The 17,186-nt window shown below is 40.9% G+C and overlaps 1 long non-coding RNA gene across 2 annotated transcripts; it reads left to right on the top strand.

Annotated features, from left to right (window-relative positions):
- Positions 1–2,400: 2,400 nt before the first annotated feature.
- On the top strand, positions 2,401–16,782 carry LOC141923154 (uncharacterized). Of its 2 annotated transcripts, none has more exons than XR_012623199.1 (4): positions 2,401–2,535; positions 14,758–14,817; positions 15,528–15,696; positions 15,857–16,782. It is a non-coding gene; the product is annotated as an uncharacterized LOC141923154 (long non-coding RNA). The 2 variants fall into 2 exon arrangements; XR_012623200.1 differs by lacking the exon at positions 2,401–2,535 and adding an exon at positions 8,016–8,089.
- Positions 16,783–17,186: the final 404 nt, after the last annotated feature.

The following is a 17,186-nucleotide window of genomic DNA, read 5'->3' as shown; positions in this document are numbered from 1 at the left end:
TCCATGTTGTGAATCCTGTGCTTGGGCAGGCTGGGATGAACTGACTGATAGACACAGGGGGTCTGCTTCTAAACTCGATCTGCTGTGCTGGACACTCTCTCCTTAAACTTACAGATGCTTTTTAGAGAGATCATCTTTGGGAGAGAATAGAGACTTCCTGATTACTATTCTTTTCCACCTTGTATCTCGAATGAAATGTGGTACTGAATTCAATATTCAAGCCTGTGGTTTGCCCTGCCCTGCTGGCCAGCTACGATTGATATTCTGTACATCAGTCATAATATGTTTTAAATGATGGCATGACTTGCTTTTCTGAGTTTTCTTATTGGCAATTGCATTTGCTGTTTAGCCTCAAAATGAGGCTAATTCTTCCATCTAATTATCAAGTCTAATATTGCTGCTTTATCAGTGCTCCTGAGATTACATGTCAGCTGCAGGCAACTGGCCACTGTTTACACATCCTGGTTGCAAGAATGGCAGCCAGCTTCTGTAGCCTGTGTGCATGTGAACTGAGTATCTTTCCAAGCATTAGTCACACCATGAATGACCTCCCCTTCATTACCATTTTTTCATAACATGAATTACTGTTTACTTTTCTTGAGGTAGCTGTGGTAACGAGTCCCAGAACTGCTGTTTCCCATAACGCTTACATCATTGCCTCTCAGCTGCATATTTATCTTCTTATGAGGCATAATGTTTCCATAGAGTATTTCCTGGTCCTTGACACATGCATCCTCAGTTTGCATCTCTCTTTTCCACTGGACCTCTTTTTGCTTTAGCCTCTGTACATGTTCCATCTCAGCGGTCCTTGCTGGGAAAAAGAGAAGGTGCACCACAAATTGCTTTTAAACAAGCCCAGGGACAGAAGTTAAATGCTATAAGAATGTCGTTAATGGGTTTAGCCATATGCTCATCCTTTTTCACCCTACTGGGATTCTGTCTACTGCTGAAGCAAAAGAGAGAGGGGCTAAGGAAATTCCAGCTGTCATTGAGACATACTTCTCTACTGACATAGTTAGTAGCAGTGTACCAGGTGGCGTGCAGTGCATTGAACAGATTAATTTTAAAGAGTTCAGCTGAGGACATCCATTAATTATACAGTAAATCCAACCTTAGAACTTCTAAATTGGGATTGGAGAGGTTCTGGCCGCATGGCACACAGCAGTCATCCAGTGTAAATTCACCGTGCCAGTTCAGATTTGTTTAGAAGCAGTAGGTTCAACAGCTTAGTGTTGTACTAGCATGCTTTATGTCAGATCAAGTATTGCTTATTCTCAGAAAAACAGCATAAAAAGCACTCTGTGGTGTGTACTCTGGCTAATCTGCCAAGAATACCATGGCCTGATCCAGATCAAATTAGTACTGCTGGGTAATCTTGCGTAGCCCTGGCATTATTGGCTGTGGACCTGCAATGACAAATACATAATAATGAGTGCTCTTGAGCTCTTGGCAGAGCTCGTGCTGTAGGTGTTGCTATTCAGTCTGCCTGAGCCATGGCTAATGCTATGTAGGGAAGCTGAAGAACCACAAAAACCTTTGAGGCCACAAAAATTAGCATCCTTCTTCTTCAGTCTTAGCCAGCAGACTGTTTTGGCTCTGGCCTCTGTAGGAAATGGTTCTCACTTGTTCCTTACTGTTTCTGTAGCTTTAACTGTTTCCAGCATTTAAAGACTAGGAGTCTACCCCAAGTCATGAGAACGCCCCTGTTGCTGAGCTTTTCCCTGCAGCACTCACAAATATGTGAGCAGCAGACCAAAGTTCAGATGGAATTCTTACACTGTCCATAGGTGCAGTGTAGGGTGAAGAGTATCTGAAGACCAGATAGAAGAGGCAACATTGCTTAGGCATCCCCATTTCTCATCCCTACATTAGAGAGTTCCATTTTGACTCACTGCATTCCGCTGGATCTGTTACCAAAAAAAAGCACAATGTTTTGCCATGGTAAATGTTCCCTGACTATATCCTTTGAGGAAAAGGTGGGGTTTTTCTCTGATGAATTGCAAGCTTGGCTAGGGCTAACCCTCAGAGTAGCTCAGTATTCTGAGGAAATATTTTAAAAAAACTTTTAAAAGCACAACAAAACAAAACCCTACAACCTATTCCATGTTCAAAATTCCAGTTTGCACAGGCTAGCAGTCATTATCAGATGTTAGTGACAGAAGCTGTAATTTGAGTACCATTGTGGAATGAAAATTTAGGCACTGTACCTTGTCTGCCTCTTTCTCTGTTTATCAGACATTGATGCATTGGGAAGAGATATTTGAATCCACGGGTTGTACCAACCTGTGAGAGATGGGAAACCAGGCCTACGAGAAACTAAGAAAAACAGCCTGAGAAAGCGAAAGTTGAGGCTGACCTAAGGAATGCCTCAAATACTCGCAAGACAAAACTGTAAGTCACAGGGTGCATTCTGTGGAGGTCGAAGCTGATAAGGCTGCCCGAATAACACAAGATGCAGCTGGAGGAGGGAGCCCTGTGGAGACAAGACGGCTCTGCTCTGGTGCACCTGGACAAATTTCAAGGGCCATCTGTCGGGTGAGTGACCTTTGCTTCGTTATCCACGAAATGAATATTAAAGTTAACACCCCTCAATATGCTAACGAAGACTAACATGATCATGCTAATTACATCATCCCATGAAACACCTTACCCCTCCCCTTGACCCACGTAGGTATGTGGGTCGACCTAGGGGATGAACCCAAGGAAAGTGTGTATAAATCAAAGGGGGGAAAGAAAGGGGGGCAGCCTGGAGAGTGCAGTGAAGTGAAGAAGATGACTGTCTCCTGGAACCCTCGCTGGCGGGATCGACGCAGAAACCCAGACCACTGATCTGTATTTCCCTATTCCCTCTATCTCCCTCTTTTCCTTTTTCCATTAAGAAACGCAAGACATATTGTATTGCTTGCCACAACTTGCTATATACTTAGCCAATTATCGTGTGTTCAATTAGTACATTGTGGGTAGTTAATAAATGTTTGGACTTTGAGACTTGTCTGCTCTGTTGGGGATTTGCAAATCTGAGTCACTTGTCTCCCTCATCTGAGCGGGACGTGACACCACTCTGTTCTGTTAATCTTACAAAACCCATAGTTTAGGCTGTGCATTATTAAGTATTATCTCTTTGCACACCTGCTTGTAATTTGTTGTGGGCATTCAAACTGATTTGGCCTATTTCCTAAGCTGAGATAGCTATTTGGTTTCTCTCATGCAGTTCAAATGCAGTGGGGCAGTGTCAGAGTGGGTCTGTCTGTGTGAGTCCCACTGTCTGTAAGAGAAAGGGAGCCACTAAAGGTCAGTGTTGGAGAGCTGCTTTACATCCCAGCTGCATATTCAGCTGAGATCTGCCTAACAGATCCCTGTCCTTCTTTTTCTTTAGGCACTCCAAGGAAACAGAGGTCTATCCAGTGGCTCTCTGGATACATGACTCGGAGGTTCAGATGGGATGGCCTTTGAGTTTGAAAGCTGCTCTTGCAGTAAGAGAACAATTGCATGAGCAGTGGATATGGTTCATCTCATTTTATTTAAGGTCAGCTTGTTTCAGACTCTTCCTAGCTTTTTCTTTGCCTTTGCTTTGAATCCATAATAGCTCTGTCCACTGTGAAGCATGGGGCCTTTCTGTGTTGGATCTACTGTTACAAATAATCTGGCTGGGACACAAGTGCCTTGTCTGCCAGTAAAGCCTTAAATCCCTGTAAGACAGGTAAAGCCTGTGTCCCAAGCAAAGTGAAGAGGCTGTTTAATTTTCCCCTGAGCTGTTTGCTGGTGTTTCATCCTGGCTGCGTTCAGTGCTGCAGAGAGCAGTGCAGGCCTAGAGCACCCAGGTTTCTTCTGGCAACATCTAAGACAGAGCACATTTCTGGGCTTTACTTCAGCCACTGAATTCCCACTTGTACGTATAAAGGAGTCATCTGGTTTGTTTATCAGGCCTGGCCTACAGTCAAGGTGGTGAGTAAAAAGTGGGGTAGAAGTGATTCAACTAAAGAGCCCAAAGTAAGGAAGGGGCTTATCTGGGATACTCTGGTTTCATTTCTCCACTCACCTGCTATTGTGCTTTTTGAATCAGGGAGGATTCTCAGACAGTCCCCAGGTCTTGATATTCCCCAATGCTCCATTTTATATGAGCCTGTCACTCTGTTTTAGTGATCATATCACTTAACAGCATCATGGATAGCTCCAGGGGACAATTTGGAGTACATGAATTATACCATATTAAAGTGCATCTGTACTATTAAGATGCCTGTCCTGGGTGACAGGCAAAATCAGAAAGTGTGAGAAAAGTATCGGTCAGTGGGCTCCACTTAAGCAACTTGTGTCATTACTGGGTTTGTGCGGCTGATCTTTTTTATTGCTATCTGCCTCTTGGCCATTTAGAGAAATTAATCAATACACAGTGGTACAGGGCAGAAGTACAACACTGCCCTAATGGTAGGCACATTTTAAAATGGAGCTCTCTCTCCAGTTCAGCTGATTTAAAAAAAAAAACAACCAAATACCAGAAGAGAGCTCTAAGTGTGAGTAACAAATGCCAAGAAATGTCAAGGTTGATGCAACCTTTAAAGGTACCAGATAAAAGTGGGATTAACTATCACTGATGCTGGAGTCCTCAGTCTGGGTCATACAGCAGAGGGAATTGTGGAGGTCTTCTCTAGCTGACTGAAAAGATGACAAGGTGGTCTTGACCCCAGTGACTCCCAAATTTTGCCCTGTGTATGGTGCCTTATTTTATGTGGAATATTTCAGCAGCACAGCTCCAGATTCTGCTCTCTGTGGAACACAGAGGAGTAAATCTACTTGCTAAGCAGAGCCCAGCACACAAAACCTGCCTGGGAACTGAGGTGTGCACTCAAACACTGCCCCTTGACCTGCCCTGGCTAGGGGTCTCGGGCTGTGCCTTGGGCAGCTCTGCCCGAGCCAGCGGGCTGCCGTTAGTTGCCTGTTGGAGTGCAGTACAAAGCACACGTGGATGCTTTCCATGCTGGTTGCTAGCCTTAGAGCATCATAATCATAACCTGTTCTGAAAATGTAAGTGATCGCACTGACCAGGCCCTGGGTGTTCAGCCATATCTTGCCAGGGACCCAGCTTTTAAGGGCATAAAGAGAAGACTTTTCCCTAAAAAATGACCTGAAATATCCTTTAATAAAGCCTTGCATGAAAAATTTGCATGCAATATTTCATTGTTTATTTTGACAGCAAGAGAAAGAGGGATCTTCAGAAGTTGTAATTAAACTTGAAAGGTAAAACTGAATGAAAAAAGAGGATGTGGGATAGGAGCTGTTCATAAAAAAATCTTTTTCCAAATACTGCCTATTTATAGCATTTAGGCCAACTTCATGAAGTGTTCTGTTTTGATTAATATTTAGATCATTGAATGTAACAGATTTGTGGGAAAAGGTAACTACTGGGGAGATGTTCTGGAAAAAGGGAAACTCCTTATAATAGGGATGTTACCAAATTCACTACTGTAGAGGTATACTTAGAATTCCTATTTTCTGAGCATGTCATATCATAAAGTCCTTGTTCTTCCTTGGTATTTATACGTATAACCTTACATTTTTTTTCCCTTATCAGTTTTCATAGTTACTTTCAGTGATCTATGTGAATATTTTCTATTAAACCTGTATTTGTATTATTTACAGATACCTCTGTATTATTTCCACAAAGTTTTTCATGTTGACTTCTTTATTTGATATAGTTTATATTTTTCTTTCATGGGTAGCTATAGGTTTTCCTGAAATGACATTCTAATTTTAACATTGCAATAATGTCAGTGTTAAAATGTTCATAAGCAAGAAATGCACTATGATAATTTAAGCCTCAGAAAATTAAGAGGAGGCTATTATAAATGAAGCGGCTCCTCTGAGGTCAGGCAGGATTCAGCACTGCAAGAGCTTGCTTCTGCCACTTTCCCTCATGCTGAACAGCCCATGATTTCTGAGAGGCCACACTCCTTCAGATGACTCGGGCTGCTTGCCCAGTGAAAGACTGTTCAGCAGGGACAAGGGGAGGTGAATTTAAGAGTCTGCTGCCTAGAAGCTTTCCAAAAAGATTAATTACTCTCTGAAAGAGTCCAGTAATGAGAAATGATGTTGCTGTTGTCATAGGCCATTGGGTCCTGGATGGTCATTCCCATTTTCCAGGGCTAATCTCTAAAGTAAATAGTTTTCTTTTTATTGACTGTCAGTGGTGTGTTACTGTGCAGTGAGCTGGACATGCAAGTGCTGTGGACTAGAGATCTTGTGGCCTCTGCCAAATCTGTACAGGGCGTATCTCCTGCTCCCCAATGCCCCCTGCCATCGGTTCCTTTCAGTCTGAAAGGAAGGAGATTGAATAATTTGTCACCGCTTGTTGAGAAGCGGCCTTTGCTGCTTGATGGCCAAGTCCTTTCTTGTTGTCCTTTATTTTCTTACTTCTGAACCTCTTTTTCATTTCAGCAGTGATGCCTTTTTTCCTTATTATTTTCTCTGCTTAACTCCTTCTTTCTTTACAGGATATGACTTTACTTGCGTGTGCATGCACACACACACACACACACAAAGAATTTAAGCAAATTGTAAATTCTACTTCCAATAGACACCTACAGACCTTGCCATTTACCCAGTTTTTTCCTCTATGATTTCATAGTGTTATGTGGTCTACTGTCAGTCCCTGACTAATTAGAGTGATCATGACATGAAAGCAGCATGCATGCACTCTTCCTAGTACTTTTGTCTTGAGTTGCATGTATTTGTTATTTCCTAAGAGATATGAGAGCACCTTCCAAGGCACTGTTTCTTTGAAAATTACTGATGTCAGTGAATGATGTATGAGTAGTGATTTGCTGTATAGATGTATTGAGTCTCCCACAAATAATTATGAGAATGCCTAAATTAAAAATCTTGAATTTTATTAGAAAACTTGCCCTGGTCACATGACAACTTTCACCTGGTGACAAATTTGCCTACATATATCTACAGAGAGCCATTATTATGTGCCCCAAAAGGTTGAAAAGACTGCAAAGTGAGGAGCTGAGGCTACCCAGAAGTCTGGTCCTCCGTATCCCACAAAAGTCATTCTTTGTTCCTGCTGTCACACTCCACAGCACGGCCATCTTCCTCAGCGACAAGATTGGTGACTGCAGTTTGGCTCTGGGAAGAAAACCAGGTGCACAAACTCTATTCTGTGTACAGCTACACAACTATTTATTTTGCAAGTGGTTGCCCCAGGGCCATACTTCATTAGTAAAAAGGTGCAATAAGGAGATTCTCACTGTGATGAACCCTGCAGTGCTTCAGCAGTGCTTCCACAGCTGATGACTGAAGGCAGTTGGAGGGAACCAAACCTTAGGCATATCAGCCTAATAAAGTGGACTGTAATGCAGCACTGTCACTTTTTGTCCCTGCTCCTTTTAGGGGCTTTATTTCTTTCTCATAGAATGATCCAAAAAGGTATCAGCAGGTGTCTGCTCACAGAGCTCTTCCTAACCTAGGGTATCACAGTAGTCAGTTCCCACCTCCCTGAGGCAGCTGGCCAGGAAGCGTATCATTTATCCCAGCTGAAGGGAAAAGCCAGGGATCTTTTCAAAACTAAGTACGGGCTCAGCACTCTGTGGGGCACATGAGGAAGCTGGCTTTCAGCCACATATGTCCCAGGCTTTACAGGAGCTGAGATCTTGTGCACACACCTCTGAAAGGCTTAACCTCTCATCTTGTAATAGTGTTTCTAAAGCAATCACATACTGTAGGAAACAAAGCCCAACCCTCACCTTGCAGATCTTGTAACCTGAGTATGTGATAGGAAAATGAGCAGGTGCAAACCCAAAAGTAGCCTCCAGCTGAGCTTGAGAGTTTGGAATAAGTACAAAGGGAGTAACCACAGCACAGGGGCAATGAGTGACTGTCAGGTGTTATGTGCATAGGAAGGCATCAGTAAGTCTTGAACAGAGATTTGAAGTGACTTTGTAGATTTTCTTTACAGGAAGCTTTTCATTTGCAAAAAGAAAGTGATAAAAGAGGAAGGAGCAGTATTGGAGAGCACCAGCAGCTGGAAAGCCATCTCTTATCTTCTTGGTCAGCTGCAAGCAAGTACTGACCGCTGTGTGCTTTGAGAGAGGTGGGTAATAGCAAGGTACAGAGCTTGTTTGATGCATTAGAAGAAGAAAGAGGTAGATGAGGGATGCAGAGTACATGAAAATACAATAGAGGTGGTAAGTCAGCAAGATAATTTTTATTGCAACGTGTTAAACGGTTTTGCAGGGAGAGAAAGTAGATTTGTTGAAACCAGGAAGAGGAAGCTTCAGTTGTGGACATGTGAGACAATGAAAACCTGAAACAGAGTTTTACCAAAGAAAAAGGGGCTGGATTTTTAAGGCAATATGCAGGAAGAATGAACATGATTTGTGTTGAACAGGTTGCCTCTTCTCTTGCCAGCTGTGCACATTAAAGAGAACGCTGCTTTTTGCCATTCACAGGTTACTCCTCTTACAAAATTACTGAACGTTTCCATGCCTGTCATTATTTAGAAATGGTTACAATTAAGCTAATCTAATTATTTCAGTTCCCTCCGTTTCGGTTCCTCTTATTGTTGAAATTAGTTCCTCTGCTAGAATCTGCAAGCTTTTGCAACTTTTGCTTCACTCATTATTCTCAATGTAACCATTATGTCAGCATAAAAGTCCTCCCAGCTTGCACAGCATTTTTCTATAGTTCTGTCTTAGGCCATATAAGCTGAAATCCTGTGAGAAGATTTTTGTTCAGGAACCTAAAACTTTAAGACTATCCAAACTGTGTTCCTCAATTTTTATTCTCTTGTTTATTTCACTACTAAAAGCAAAAGCTCACACAACTGTTGGGCTTTTTTAATTAACCCTGATCTAGCTCCCACTAATGTTCATAGAAATACTTCCTTTCATGTCAGTGAGCTTGATCTGAGTAAAGCTAAAGCCTTGATAATACCAAGTTTACTTCAGGAATCCTAAAGACTGGCATAGTATGAACAAAGACCAATGCTTCTGAGCCATAATAACAATTTTGGTAAGGGACACTCTTTTAAAAAATGAAATAAAAATCAGAATCTGTTATGCACCCACAGCTAATATCCAGGTTTGCTGGGAAACATGGAACCATGAGAAACTGCTTAAACTCTCAACTATACAATCCCTATTTTACCCTACCATATAGAAGAGATGTTTTCCAGTACAGCAGATGTTACTGAGGATTCTCCAAGTGTAACTTTTGCAATTTCTATTTAGCATAAATTATAGGTGTGTTGGGCTCATCCTTATTACATGTAACCTACAACCAAAGAAATAACCCCTCTGGTTTGAAAGCACAAATGAGATGATAGGACATGCCACACCAGAGGGAGATGATTAGCCAGAGGAACTGTAAGTACCTGGACCCGGTTGTCTCTCCTGGAGGATATCAGTGCTGACAGAAGTCAACACCCACATTGTCCCAGGAAAGAAAGGTGTGATGCCTTAGGCTTTTGTTTGCTTTAGCAGTTTGTTTCCTTAACAAGATGAAAACAGAAGTCAACTTTGGGCCAGGAATGAACAAAAAGGAATATTTTTAATGGCTTTTCATTCTCAGACAGAAAGGAAATTTGCCAGGTTGTGCTGATGTTTTTGTTGGTGAAAAACATCAATGTGGAAACCCAGTGGGCTACAAGGGAAAAGGGAGTAATCTGAGGAAGGTACAGCATAGTACAAGACAGCCTTGCTCCTCCTCTTGTTACAGGGCCTGAGACTGAGGATCCAAATTACAATATTATGGCACCATTCATAAAAATATTCAATAGGACTGACACATGCAGCTGTGAAAGTGAAGGTAACATATTCGGGCATGCCTTCAAGCCATGGTCTCAAGTTTCTCTTTTGTCTTCAAGAGACTATACAAGTCTGGGGAAGATGAATAAAGCTGAGGCTGTGATTTTGCAGTCACTCTGCACTGACACAAGCACAGGCTGCTGCCAAAGAGACAGATCTACACATTTTAACAATAGCCTGCCCTTATATTTGCATGCCCGGTGCCTGGACATGGTGGTGGCACCACCTGCCTCCATCCCTGCTGTGCTCCAGCAGTGGGATCCAGCTGTGTGGCGACCTCCAGCCTTTCTCCCTTTCTTGGTACCAATGCTCTGTCTGCAGGAAATAGGGATGCAGAACCTCAGCTCCATTCGCTGCTGCTGCTGGTTCCCAAGATGCTGTCCTGTTATTGCACTGACTCTAAAGGTCACATCTTCATGGGCATGGTGCCGCCAGCTCAGACAGATGCACAGACTTCAGGAGAGGTACAGAAATGAATGATTCTATAATTAACAGAAGAGAGGTACAAATCCAGAGAAACTAGCCAAAATCACTCCAGATGGCTTGTATGTACTCCCCTGCATGAGTTTTTCATCCACTTGTAGGGAATTCAGTAAATTTAAATCAAACTGAGGAAAATATTTGTTCTCCTGATCTCTGCATACATTTTTTTTTTCTTTCTTGAAATGCAATCTCTTTCTCCAGTACAGCCAGTTTCCTTCTAATCATCTATGCACCCCAGACCTGCCGTTTCTTTTTTCTTGATAGCGTCGAGTCCTCTTTGATGGTATCCCCTTGACCAGCTTCTTCAGGCAAATGCCTGAAGTGATGCCTCCAACTGATGTGCTCTTTTGAGAACAGCCTCTTAACATACAAAACATTCAGACAGCGTAAAGGACAGATAAAGGTGTACTTACTATTGCTGTAAAACATACACAATTGGTGACTGGTTGGGGTTTTTTTTGTTACCCCTTCTCCTGCCATTCCATTTTATACATGTCTGTATTTATCCATGTTAGATACTTTTCTTTCTTATCTGCCCAACACACTTATACAAGTGCTTGTAGACAGAATGCAGCACTACCACTGATGGAAGTCTCTGCACTAAATGGACTTGAGTAAGGAATATGGGCAAAACAGAACTAAAACAAGCATGAAACTAGTTTTGAGTAAGAGGCTGAAAGCATAAGAGCCTGGGGGGTGTTTAATTCTGTGAGGCAATACCTATCCTAACACAAAACCTTCCCAGTGCTGCTCTTTTCCTGAGAGAGGGATAGAGCTTGAAATAGTGGAACAGTATCATTAGGCACAATACCATAAATGTAAGCTAAATGTGTCACCATGAAGGAGTTTAGGTCACTGGCTTTGAAGTTTGGAAATACGGTACATGGGAGAACCATAGGTGTTTTGGTGTTCCCTGTTTATGGTAGCTGACTTGGTGAGGTTTCAAACAAAAGGGAATGCATCAATGTTCTGTCTCTTCAGCTCTACTTCACTACACGAAGTGATCACATTTTTCCACCTACAAAGGCGAATAAAATGGTTTTGTTCCCCTTTAAAATTTTCTTTTGTGGTAATGCCTGAAAAAGCACTGATAGCAGGCCATGTACCATGTTACTGCCTACCTTACTGATCTCTGCTGTCTCTTGTTCTCACCAGCTGCTGATTTGTGTTTTATGAAAGGTGTGAAGCAGAGATTATTTGTGTACAAAACCCAGCAGAGTACGACTTTGATCTGTGACCAGCTCTTATTATCAGACTCATTAATAATAACATGGAGTTCCTTGAGCACAGTTTTTCGTGGAATACTGTCCCCAGGGGGAGTTAGCATATAATTTCCACAGTGTCTAAAGAAGGCTGTTGCTCATCTGGTGCAGAGATAGCACTCCTCTTTTCTGAAAGGCTGGAAGATAACATACACGAGACCTGTCCATCTCTGTCAAGTTGAATTTCAGCTGGCCACAGATTCACAATGATGAAGGTCAGAACTGAGAAATACCAAACAATGACTTATGTTTTGCCTTGAGATCCGCTAAGCTAAAAATGGGCTGGTTTATTTCCAATTAAGGAAGAAGGAAACTGGGATGATACCATAGCAAGTAGTATGCAGAGCTTGTGTAAATCAGACCACAGAGCAAAAGTAAGGCTGCCTTACTAGGCTGTAGCTTTAATGCTGTCCTGGAGTGTGGGACTCGTTTGGTTTGGTTTTTTGGGTTTTGGTTGGAGGTTTTTTTGAGTGCTGTGAGCATGACTGAAAATTTTTTAGTCTTAGGATGTAGGCACCTCTTCAGCTTTCCTGTACAGTGTAATGCATTGCCAGTAGTGCATCTTTCTGCTTTCAGAGGGCAATATAGAAAAGCAAACATGCACATATGAAGCCGACTCTTCTGTAAGTGTGAATTCAAGCCATTTTTCCTTTGCTTCTTCATGTTAAATCAGATCCATGTTTCTGCAATTCTTGTGCTTTGTATAAAATCTTAAAGTATCTATAGCCAAATCTGTGATGAGGATACACCAAATCACTGTCCTCATGAAAACCTGCTTCAGTCCATAACAAGTCGCTGTCTTCATATTGAGCTTTCTTGGAAGAAAAATCTAGAGGAAGTAAAATGGGATCTCACTGTCTCCACTTTTTTCTCAGCTTCTCAGAAATAATTCCATTAGAAGAAAATAATTTCAGCAATTTAAAACCTGATTTTAGAGGATGCTGAAGGATTTGCTTTGCTTCATGAGACTGTGCTTCAGGTTCTTCATGCAGAGATGGGAGAAAAAACTCATGCTGCCTCGTAGTCTACAATGCTGATTGAGAAAATGCTGGGGAGAAGGCCAGCGTTTTGTGGTTTCTGGCCAGAAACCAGCAATGTAAGCAGCAATGGGATAACCAATCAAGCAAATAAATAATAATAGTATTTGTAAATCTTTGTTAGATTTAGAATCGGTAAGGATTAAATAGGAAACATCTGAGCATAATCTTTCCTTAAGTGTATAGCAGCCATTGATATCCACATTCTGTACCCTGGCTGAGAGAAAATTTCCCATTTGTCATCACAACTGCAGTGCTTCTGTTGACAGAGCGGCTGCATCTCTTGTCCCTCTACAGCAGTTGCAGTGTATGCAACAGCAGCAGCCAGCAGCACTGTAATGTAAATGTGTCCAAAATCATACTTCAATTTAATTGCCTATAAAACTTGTTCTATAAAAGAGGGGAAAAGAATTCACTATTGCTTTCCTTAAATAGATCAAATTTCAATAATCCTGAAAGTTCCTTTACCCTTGATTTAACGAATGCAGGAAGGCCTGGATAGTCACTAAATCAGCTGTCCTCTGGTAGAAGGAGCTTGGTACTGCAGCAGAGATTCAATGTTCTAATTAAAAAGTCTCGAGCTATTAAAATTTTCCATTATGAAAACAGAATGTTTGTTTGCCTCACAATTATGATGTTATCTTGATTCATCTCGTATATCACAGACATGTGGAAATTAATTTGGGAGGAAAATTTAGAATGTGTTCTTTTATGCCATTCTCTTTTGGAAAGGTGGTTAAAAAAGAACACTGACTCTTTAAAGGTCCTAAAATTTGTTTCCAGTGCTTTTATCTTGCATCCTGGTACCTGGCTTTTTTTTTTTTCCCCATCGGAAAAAAATTACATCTGTATTTCTTATCTTCCTTACGAGATGCAATCCTGTAGGAGAGCTATAAAGGACTTAAAAATCTCTACTTACACTACAGAGTCATCCAATTTTCTGAGTGTAGGGCTTTGCACCCTGCCTATATTTTCTCTGAGCAACCTATTCCAGGTTGGTTTCCATTTCGAAAGAACTTCTTCCTTTAGAAAGCACCATTTTTTTTTGTTCCTTTCTAAATATTTCTTGGAGATCATATTTCTAAATTATGCAGGCAAATCTCCACAAAAAAAAAAAAAAAAGGTAGATCCTGTCAGGAATCAAAGTCAAAGAAACGGTATTCTCTGCTAAGTGGTATCTGGGCACGTTACTATTTAATATAAAGGCAAGAAGGTAATATAGTCCCAAGTACATAGGAAGTCCTGTTGAGAAGAATGGCAGAACTGAGGGATAGAGAAGCCATTTGATGCTTGTGATTTCAGCTGCAATCTGTAGTATAAAATTCTCTTGCTGCATATCTTCTTTTCGAGGTCTGTTATATATGTATTGTGTGTGTATAGAGAGATTTGTAAGGTATTGGGCTAGGCAGTAATTGGTACATGGTGACCTGGCAATAATGAATACTGAGATTCAATATATGAGCATGTAAAAAGGTATTTTCACTCCTTTGTGAGCAAAGCCTCCTTTCTTAATTAAGAGAGAGGGCCTTTTGTAAAGAGGAATAGAAACCACCTGGGTTAGACTCCTCTTCTCACTTGCTTTTCAGAGGAACCCTTTTCTCCCTACCGAGAGCCCAGCCTCCTGATTTTGACATCACGATTAAGTCTCCAATATTGGAATACACCACAATAAACATCTGTATAAACACACTTAAGTGTGCAGGTCTGTGCATGTCTGTGTTGAAACTCATTCTGAAAATAAACTCTCCTGAAGCAGCCGCTGCTTTTTGTAAAGCTTATTTCACAGTTCACTTCACCTGAAACCACCTTTTTCACATCTTCTGTGTGGCTGTTACAGAACTGGGCTATATCTGAATGGCAGAACTTGGGCATGGTCCCGTGCTCACAGACTTAAGTGCACATCCAGTCATGTATCAACCTAGAGAATGGGGATTTGCAGGATGATGCAGGATTTTTGGCAAGCTTATGATCTGAGAATAAATTTGCTAATATTTTTAGTCTGAAATAACTTGATCTGCATTTGTAACTTCTCAAAGGAAATAGTAAATATCTTTGTTCTTAAATATGAAGATATTAGACTGTTACTTTTTCCTTGCATTGATTTCTTTTTCTTTTTTTTTTAATTTAAACACATGTTATTTCTTTTTTATCCTATCTGAATTTTCTGTTTAGAAGAAAGAATCTCCACTTGCCTGCCGCTGAATTGTCATGGAGCTCATTACCTCCAACAAGGTGAGCAGTGGCATGGAATAATTAAACTTACTTCCTGCTGGCAAGTAAGAAAGTTTTTCCACCCTATTCCTTTTGATTTGACCTTTGACTAAATGCATTTCTCTTTGCTACATGGATGGTATTTCATCCTCTGGATGCACTGTATTGCCTTATCCTGGATGAGGTAGTGATTTCTACCTCTTCAGCATTGTTTTCAAAACTATTTTTGCAAGAAACAAAATGTGATCTTTTCTGTTGTTGAAAGAAGACAAAATTTTGCCTGTGCAAATCCTTGTTAGGTGACAAAATCTGATTTTTCTGCCTATGTGAATTAATTTGAAATAATGGAATTTCATTATTCATATTTTTTTAATGAAGTTGTGTTGCTTTGTTTATACAATAGAGTGTTTAATCATATAAGAATCTAGATCAGAGCTTTCTGGTGTAACTCACCATTTAAAGATAGCTCTTGGGACACTTCACAGACTCAGGAGTTAATTCATGTGAAATGAAGAGGAATTCTATTCTATTCTAAGTTTTTCCTTAGTTACTGGTAAAAAACATGTCAGATCTTAAAAAAAAAAAAAAAAAAGGCAAAATAAAAAGGCTACATGTTATGGTGAAACATAGCCTAGTTACAATATGACATGAGTTTGATTTAGTAGTCTCCAGTCATTGTTTGTGGGTAACTGGCATTTTCCTACAGCAATTTTTCCTTCTTTTATTTTTAGATCATTTGAATGTTTATGAATGTGGACACCCTATAGACCTAAATCTGTGAGAAATGGGAACCATGGGAACCAAGAACACATGCTTACTCACACCATCCTCATAACATTGTCCAGCTGAGTTTGGCCAGAAAGAAAACTAAGTGGGACGTCATTCCTCAGCCTGCTAGAGGCCAGTCTCTGGAGACTTCTGGTTCTTCTTCCCTGCTCTGTTTTTGCAATTAGTTTTGTATTAATAAAAACAGTCTTCATAGTATCTCCCCATCTCTAGGCAAGTAATTTTCCTTTCCTTGGTTTCTCAATGGCTCTATTTTCTTTTTCTTGTTTGTCAGAGGAGAAACTTGCCTGCCAGGGATAACAAAGGAGAACGTGTGGGCTCGAGACCCCCTGTAGCAGAGAAGGGAGGATTAAACAAGGGTCTCCCAAATCCTGAGCTTACCAGCACACCCTTAGCTCACCCAGCACTAATGGGAACACTGCACTGCTTGCGATGCTCCACCCCCGCTGTAAAAGACTTGTTTACTGCTCATTCTGTGAAAGAAAGATACTGGCACATTTCCCCTCTGGACAGATGTACATCCCTGAAAACTCCTGAGGAAAATCCTACTTCTCCATGACAGCTTTGCCTTTGATGCCCATAGCCATTTTCCTGGGGAGCATGGGTTACCACACAGACCCTCTCAGAGCTACCAATTTCAGCTCAGGTTGCTTCTCCACGTAGCCCAGAGGCAGCTTGCACAAAAAAACAAAGCTCCTTGCGTCCTGTATGGGCTCTACTGCCAGCATCACTGGCAAGAATTGCACTCACCAGCAAAGGGTCAGCTCCCTGCCAGGTGGGACATGAAGGCTGTGGAGCCTTCTGTCAGGACAAATGTTATTTATTAAGTACTGACAATACTGAACCATATATAAGAGGTGTCCACACCTCTCATAACTATGCTTACAAATGAAGTGGAAAATCCAACAGCCAGTAAAATGACGTTGGCTTGAAGACATTTTGGTATACAGAGTCCCCCACTTTCTAAAAATGTGTACCAAAGCATATTAAAAGGCACAACTTTGAAATGGAAGCTAACTCTTAGGCAATAGAACTGAGGTAAAGTTAGCTAGTGGTATGTCAGCACAAGATACTTAAAGAACCTGGTAAATAGGACAGTGACGAATAACAGAATTCAGAGGAAAGTTAAGGATAAAATGTCCATCTTGCTAAGTCCCTTGTCACACACACACCCTCCCAAAAAAAGAACAAAAAAACCAATAAAAAAACCCCTTTCTTTGCCATCCTGCTACAGCTAGCTATTATTTACAGAAGGATTTTAAAGGTTCTTTTTGTTGTGCTTTGGGTGTTGCCTTTTTTTTATTAAAATCACTGTAGATTGAAGATCAGTGAGCCTTACTTCAATAAAAAAGAAGTTAGATGAAATGATAATTAAATTTCATTTTAAATAATGTAGTCCTGAGCTAGGGTGGCTTTTTAATGGAAAATAAAAGGGGGCTCAAAAGATCAGGATTTATAAATGTAAGAGAAAATAATCTTATGAGGAACACAAAGCACATAATTGACCTCTGACAGATATTCAGTATTCAAAAGGATATGGATTACTTAAATTTAATAAACACTTAAAAGAGAGATAAATTCTCGTACTTCAGAGTTAAGCCCAT

Source organism: Strix aluco, chromosome 4 (genome assembly GCF_031877795.1).
Source record: "Strix aluco isolate bStrAlu1 chromosome 4, bStrAlu1.hap1, whole genome shotgun sequence".
NCBI lineage: Eukaryota > Metazoa > Chordata > Aves > Strigiformes > Strigidae > Strix > Strix aluco.
Note: the sequence above shows the minus strand (reverse complement) of the source record. Positions and strands in the feature narration are given on the sequence as shown.